Source organism: Brachionichthys hirsutus, chromosome 1 (assembly GCF_040956055.1).
Source record: "Brachionichthys hirsutus isolate HB-005 chromosome 1, CSIRO-AGI_Bhir_v1, whole genome shotgun sequence".
NCBI classification, from domain to species: Eukaryota; Metazoa; Chordata; class Actinopteri; order Lophiiformes; family Brachionichthyidae; genus Brachionichthys; species Brachionichthys hirsutus.
The window spans coordinates 9,208,232-9,215,050 of NC_090897.1; the positions used below are offsets into that span (position 1 = coordinate 9,208,232).

At 36.2% G+C, this 6,819-nt stretch overlaps 1 non-coding gene across 1 annotated transcript; it reads right to left on the bottom strand.

Moving 5' to 3' along the window:
• Nucleotides 1–5,110: 5,110 nt before the first annotated feature.
• Nucleotides 5,111–5,293, bottom strand: LOC137898565 (U2 spliceosomal RNA). The gene has a single exon (XR_011105606.1). It is a non-coding gene; the product is annotated as a U2 spliceosomal RNA (small nuclear RNA).
• Nucleotides 5,294–6,819: the final 1,526 nt, after the last annotated feature.

Here is a 6,819-nt window from a genome sequence, read left to right on the forward strand (position 1 = left end):
GGCTAATGATAAGCAAGATATAACTGTATAATAGACACTACTGGGAGCTTCTAATGCGATTCAGTGCAGTATATCGCTCATGTTACCATGAGCACCATTGCAAAACTCTATTAGAAAGGCTGCTCACATGAGAATGATTTAAACCAAAAATGACTGGACCTTTTGTAATACCTACCTTTCTGTGAAGAATTTGACATTTCATGCTCAACTTAAGATAATCATATTGAGATCATCATGGGCCTTTTTCAATCTTTGCAAATGTTTATTTGCAGCAACATTAATCACATTAAATATCAGTCCTATTTAAAGGTCAGCACATTTTTATGTGTACAATCTTCTAGAGAGTGACATTTAATGAATGTTCTATATTTCTTAAAGACACTTTATTTTATATTAAAACAAATAAAATCATGTATTGAATATCCAGAGACATCAATGGCTAAAAATGACCCAGTCAAATGAAATGAGACAGCTGTCTGTGGCGGAGTTCCTCTGAAGGTCGGTCTCTGTGAGTCAAGTGACAAGTGACCTTTACGGCTCCAGCTAGATCAATAAAGAAATCTAATCAGAGTTCAAAACTAAATTATCTCAGAAGACCAGAGCTTCAGATTTGTGACCCTTTAAATGAAGGTGAATGTTAAGAATGTTTTCATTAACACATCACTGTTTGCTTTATCTGTATAACATTCCAATAACATTTAGAGCCATCAATGGCCTGGCATACTAATCAGCCTGAGTATGCAGTTAACTTCAGTAAACCACTTTGAGAAAGTCAGACACTATTATGGTATTGTGCACATACTGTATATGCACTCAAAATGTATAAACATGGATGTCTCAAAGGTATTTACATCAACAGCTTAAAAAGGGTTGGCTGACATCTGGACTAGTCCTTTGTGGCTAAATCGCGAAATGCACATTACTCATGCCCATGCGGTCATAAAACTGCTGTCATGCCGCCCTGGAATTTTATGTAACGTTCATGCAGCTGAATCCCAAACTGTCAGTTAGACCAGGAATGAAAGCTCTAAGATAGATAGCCTTATCTATATATTCTAGAGTAGATAAAACATGATGAGATTTCCCAAAATGTCTTAATGTGTTATTATAGAAGAGATAGTGAATTTTCTCTTTCAAATTCTGAAAAAAGCCATAAATGTGAGTTTATTGCATTATGATTTAAGTGATGCTTGGACAGATGATTGTCTTATTGAAATGGTGTTTTGAGGTGATTTTAAAACATGCTACTTTCTGATACAATAACAAATTCAAATTTATCCAGAATGAAGTCTTTTTTTCAACATTAACTGCATGGCCTGCATTTATTGGAACAGTAATTAACAACCACTAAATCCATTTGAATTTGATAGTTACTAGTAAGACTTGCCTCATAAAGAAAAATTCTTAGCATTTAAAAAATATTATTTAACATTATAGTTTCGGATCTGGTGTAAAATGCCATCACAATTACCAAAAAATAACCAAAGTTGCAAAGAGCATCACATAAAACAAAGTGATAAAAACAGACTTTTCTGTCAAAGAAACATTAATTACAACTGTTCATCATTACAGGGGAAATAGCAGTGCTGTTTTATTATAGTCCCCCTGTGGAAAATGCTCTGGCTTGCCTGCAGCAGATTGAAGCGAGGGATTGATTGGTCGGGACGTAAGCATTTCACCTTAGTAATGCTGTTCTTCGGCAAGTATTGTGGATCGGACTTGGTATTCATAGACTATCACATTGGAATGGCTGATACCAGTGATGTGCTTGAGTTACAGATGTGAGGCTCACTCAGTCAGTTTACAAGGATTTTCAAACCAATCTACCTATGACCAGGAGACTAAGCAGGTATTTTGGTCACATTCAAGGCATCTCGTCTTTCTCATCAGTTTCCCTGAGCAGCTACTCTATCAAGCACCTCCTCTGCTGCATCTGTCTAGCTCCTTGAACAGAACTCCTCCATTAAGAGATTGTCACTCCAGGGTTCTTAAGTAGGCCAAATCATGTCATTGCATTGGTGTCTGTGAGATCCCAGCAACATGCCATCAAATGGGCAATACCAATTTTGAGTGGCACATTTGATCAGAGGTTTCCAGAGTGTACAGCATGAAAACCTCATGTCAACGCTATAAACCCCTTCACAGAAAAGAGAACACGGAGGCATTGATTTCAAATCTAAAAGGCTATTAAATATACTTGCAACTGAACAATTCATTTTCACATCTCACGCATTTCAAATTTTATGCTACATGGTCAGATAACATTTTCCAAGATTCTTCCCTTTATTCCTGCGTCTAATTTTGTTGTTAGGGGTCCAAGGCTGATAGATCTTGTCTCTCAAATGCTACTTTTTAAGAGTTCAAGCGTAACTGTTTTTTACTTTTATTAGTCCTCACCTCAATTTGAAGCAACCTTCTAAAAATGTGCAGAAAACTAGGTTACACATAGATTTTTGAAGTGAAGTGTTACAGAAGTGTTCACGTCGTAGAATTCCCAAACTTAATGCCAAACCTGTTTTTTACAAACCACCAACAAACAAAATTAACAGAATAATCCAAACCAATTACTGTGATCCTGAGGTAATTCATAATATACCACTAATCTTTATCTATTGTGGCTCTTCAAAGCACAATGAGGTAGACAAAAGGTCAGGTCAACATGCGTAATTCACCATCCCAGATTTGTTGGGTTTAGGTAACTGGTTATATTTAGGAAAACATCCTAAAATGTACTTCCATGTCTCTCCATAAGAAATAAAGAAAGTTTTTGTTTGAAATTAAATTTTCAATCTGGATACCCATCTGTAAATCATGTCTTGTAAAATATGCATTTAATTCACTCACAAAAAATCACAATCATAAAGGGGTCTGATGTGCACTATCATGCAAAATGTCTTCTGGATCTGACCAGAATGAGGTCAGGATAAAATATTAATATTTTACATTGAAAATCTCATTTACAGATTCAAAAATCAGTTTTAATACACATCAACTCCGATTCACTTTTATGTTTCATGGTTGGTGTATAAAGGTTCCAATAACTGTTTAAAATCTTTTGATGATAATCCAGATCACCATGTGGATGGTGTAAATCCAATTATGAGGGGAATGAGCTGCTTGGTGGAAGTCTGCACTCTTTTGCTTTTCTAGTTAAAGATACTTTCAGTCCCCTTGGTGAACCCTTTTACACAGCTGCCATCAGGGACAGAGTTCAGGAAGCAACAGGTCAAAAAACATAGAGAATCAAATCCATCAAACAAGGGAGAGAACTGTTTGCTCCCTTGTGCTATAACGGTAGCACTTTGGATTTCAGCATTACATCCTGTTTGTTGTTTGATTTGTCCAAAGCCTTGTTCTGCACATAAATAATAGCAGGATATTTAAAATAAATATTTTTTAACTGAGGATGCAAGAGTTGTTTGATGAGAGATAACTGATTCTGGCATAGTAATAGCTCCAGCAATGACACAATTCCAAAGGTGCTGCACTGATAATGAAAACTGAATTCAGTTGTGTTCAGTTGTATGCGGAGCATATCTTGGAGATCTATTAAATAAAAAAAATTGTTACAATTTTTCTGAAATGTCTTTCAGAAAACATTTATTCTAAGGACTGTAGCCAAATACAAGCAGATTGTAGATCATTTCCCTAAGCAGACATACCTTTCTGAGATTTGTCATGTGTCTTTGATAATAGCTCTTGCATGAATTTAAATATTCAGTGATTTTTGAAAATTCAATATGAATAATCCAAAAGTCAAATGTTTTTAAATTAATCTGATGATGCTCTACTCTTAATGTCACTAAAGGCACTATATTCTAATATTATCGATCACAAATTAACAAAGGCCACAAAGTAGGAAAAATCTGCCCCAGACAGTAAAAAGACAAGCAGCATATTATAAATCTTAAACATGAAGATTAGTGTTTTACATGTAATATTGCTTGTAGCCCCAGCGTGACTTGTATAGCAATAATAAAAATGGTATTTCAGTGTATAAAATGTTGTGTTTTCTTTTCTCAGCTCTTCACCACAGTCAGCTTTGACTTTCCCAGAAAAGCAGCAATTATATCAGTAACACTTGGACTGTCCACAGATCAGCTTCTTGTGTATTGATTTTTGTGGTAAACTTTGAATCATTAAATCTTTCCTGAGCAGAGCCAGGTGAGGATTGTGTGCCAAATGTTTCCCAACCGTGAGGTGAGGCAAAATATATATATATATACATTCTTACCACTCTTATTTTGTTTAAACCCCTCAAAAAAATAACATGTAGGAGTTTCAACACTAGCATTAAAGCTAATATAGCCCTACATAGGTCCATTTGTACACAATGTGCCACGATATGGTACAATATACTGAAGACATCCACCCACAATACTTGGTTGTGTCGGTTTCCTTTCCTTCTGTGACATTGTTTGAGTTGACTTTATTAAACCAAACAAACAGAAGACTAGGTTTTATTGAGAATGTGAAATACTGCAAATCCTTGCAAGCCTTTCCAATGACTTTTATTAAATCCATGCAAATGCTGACAGATGAAAATTAGGATAGATGCCCTGTATTTTCGCATCCCCAATCAATATCAATCAAGATGATAGAGGGCAATTCTGGTCGGAGTGGTCTTATGTCTGTCTATGCTATTTAGCCCTATACATTTTCTAAAAACCGTTTCCCTGGGGAGGTCGAGATGATGTGCAAAGAACGGACTAGGGGATAATTAACTCAGCTTTCTAATTACGGTAGGCCAAAGCAATCCACTGAGGATACAAGTGGGGAGGGGATAAATACTAAAGCATCAGCATGATTGGAGGACAGGGATGAGCGGACAGCTAAGTAATGACACTCGGGCTAATCCTAAACACATAATCAAATGCCACAACATGTGATTGATGCTGTGTCTTGTGCCCATTTCACTAAAGACTGTAGTATGTCAAATGTTTTTGAGCAATTGGGATCAATTCTCTGCAAGGAATTAACATGATTACATCTGACAAAAAGTATGTTTCTTTTTAAATGTTTAGAATGCACGAAAATAAAATTTTGTCTTTTGAGCGGAGTAAATGCTGATTTTTGAGTTGGATTTTCTGTGTCGTTTCATGGTATTGCAATAGTTTGAAGCTGCTAATGATATTATAACAGCTTCCAGCTGGGGTAGTGGCAGCAAAAACACACGGAGCAAGCGGAGCAAGCCTTCTGCTTAATATGTTGTCCTCTGATGCTGAGGACATATCAGATATTAAACTAAGAGCAGATATTACACTTGATCTTATTCAAAAGGCCAAGAAGCAGTACCATATATATATTATAAACAAAAGCAAAAAGAGAGATAGTTCATACTCAATAAAGACTTATTATCCGTCCGATTGCCGCCCCCCCCTCCCATCATCACTGTGGGGGTTGAAATGCTTTAGAAAACTCCCACCAAGAACCAAGAAGCTAATGCTGATGTTGTGATGTTGCTACAGGGGGAGGTCAGCGATAGCAGGGTGCAACATGACAGCGAGACATCTCGAGAATCTACCAGCCTGAGGGTTTGGTGTTCGGTGACAGCTTGTCAGTGTCTGAGTGCCACTTGCTAAGCTGACAGCACAAATCAGCTATGCTTCATTCACAGGGTGTCATCGTTCATCATTAAAAAAATGGGGAATATTCTGAAAGCACTCCATGGGTATAATGCAGACATGACAAAACAGCTAAAAATCTTACACAAAGAGAAAGAGGGTTGGATAGAGATGTGTCTACATGTTGACTCTGTCTCAAATGTTCTCCTGGCAATCCCTGTATGAAGTGGAATATTCATCTTTGCAGTTGGTGCAGCCTTGTGTTTTAACAAATGATTTTGTGTTCATACTATTTCAGGTAACCATACTTTTCCTTTTTGCACAATAAATATATTTGTTTTCTAAGCCTGTGATAACAAACTGTTACTTTTCAATGAAATTACTCAACATACCATTAAATGAAAACAATTCGAATAAAAGATTTAATCTTACTTCGCCGTCCTGCTCCACCATAGGGCAACCAGCCAACGTCAAATGTATGGTATGTATGTTAAATGTATGGTAACATACAATTTGAGCACAGAATGCAAGTTTTTTGGAAAGCAGAATAGCTCAAAAAGGTTTTGAACAAATTTAAATTCAGAAAATGTTGCTCCTGAGGAGAAGAACAGGCAATTCAATTTTGATCCCAGATGGTATGAATCCAGGATTTTATTTTTTATTTTTCCATACCCTATTGCTCTGGCTTTGTATAAGGAGTATATTTTGATGTCAAATATTATTTAGTGTGTGAGAGGTGTCATCGTTGTGGCAGGGCGAGTAATGGCATCACCATAGTAGGTAAAAAAAAATAATAGTGGAAGTACAGTATGTCTCTAGATCTGTAAGCATTTTGTCTTTGTGAGAGAGGTAAAGTTTTTTTTAGTCCAAAAGATACTGTGAGATCTACTTTTCATTCTCAAGAATAGGGTCACACAGGATTCTAAAGAGACAAGTCAGTGGTTAGGGTTAAAGTTTTCCATGTGCTAAAATGTACATTGGCAGCTGATCATAGTAGTAAACAGTAAAACACAGTTTGAGATTAATATGTTTATGTCATGAGTCATCAAACCGATGTATCTTGAATGTGTACACACAGGTACTTCATAAAAGTGTTGATCTATCTATAAATTCAAATATAAATCTAATGCGAAGGCACACAGACCTATATTAAGTGCATTATTATGTGTCATTTTTAAAGAACCTTCAAATTATGGAATGCTGATCTCTTTCCAGAAATCTGATACGTTTACCCTTTATCGCTGACGTGCTCCAA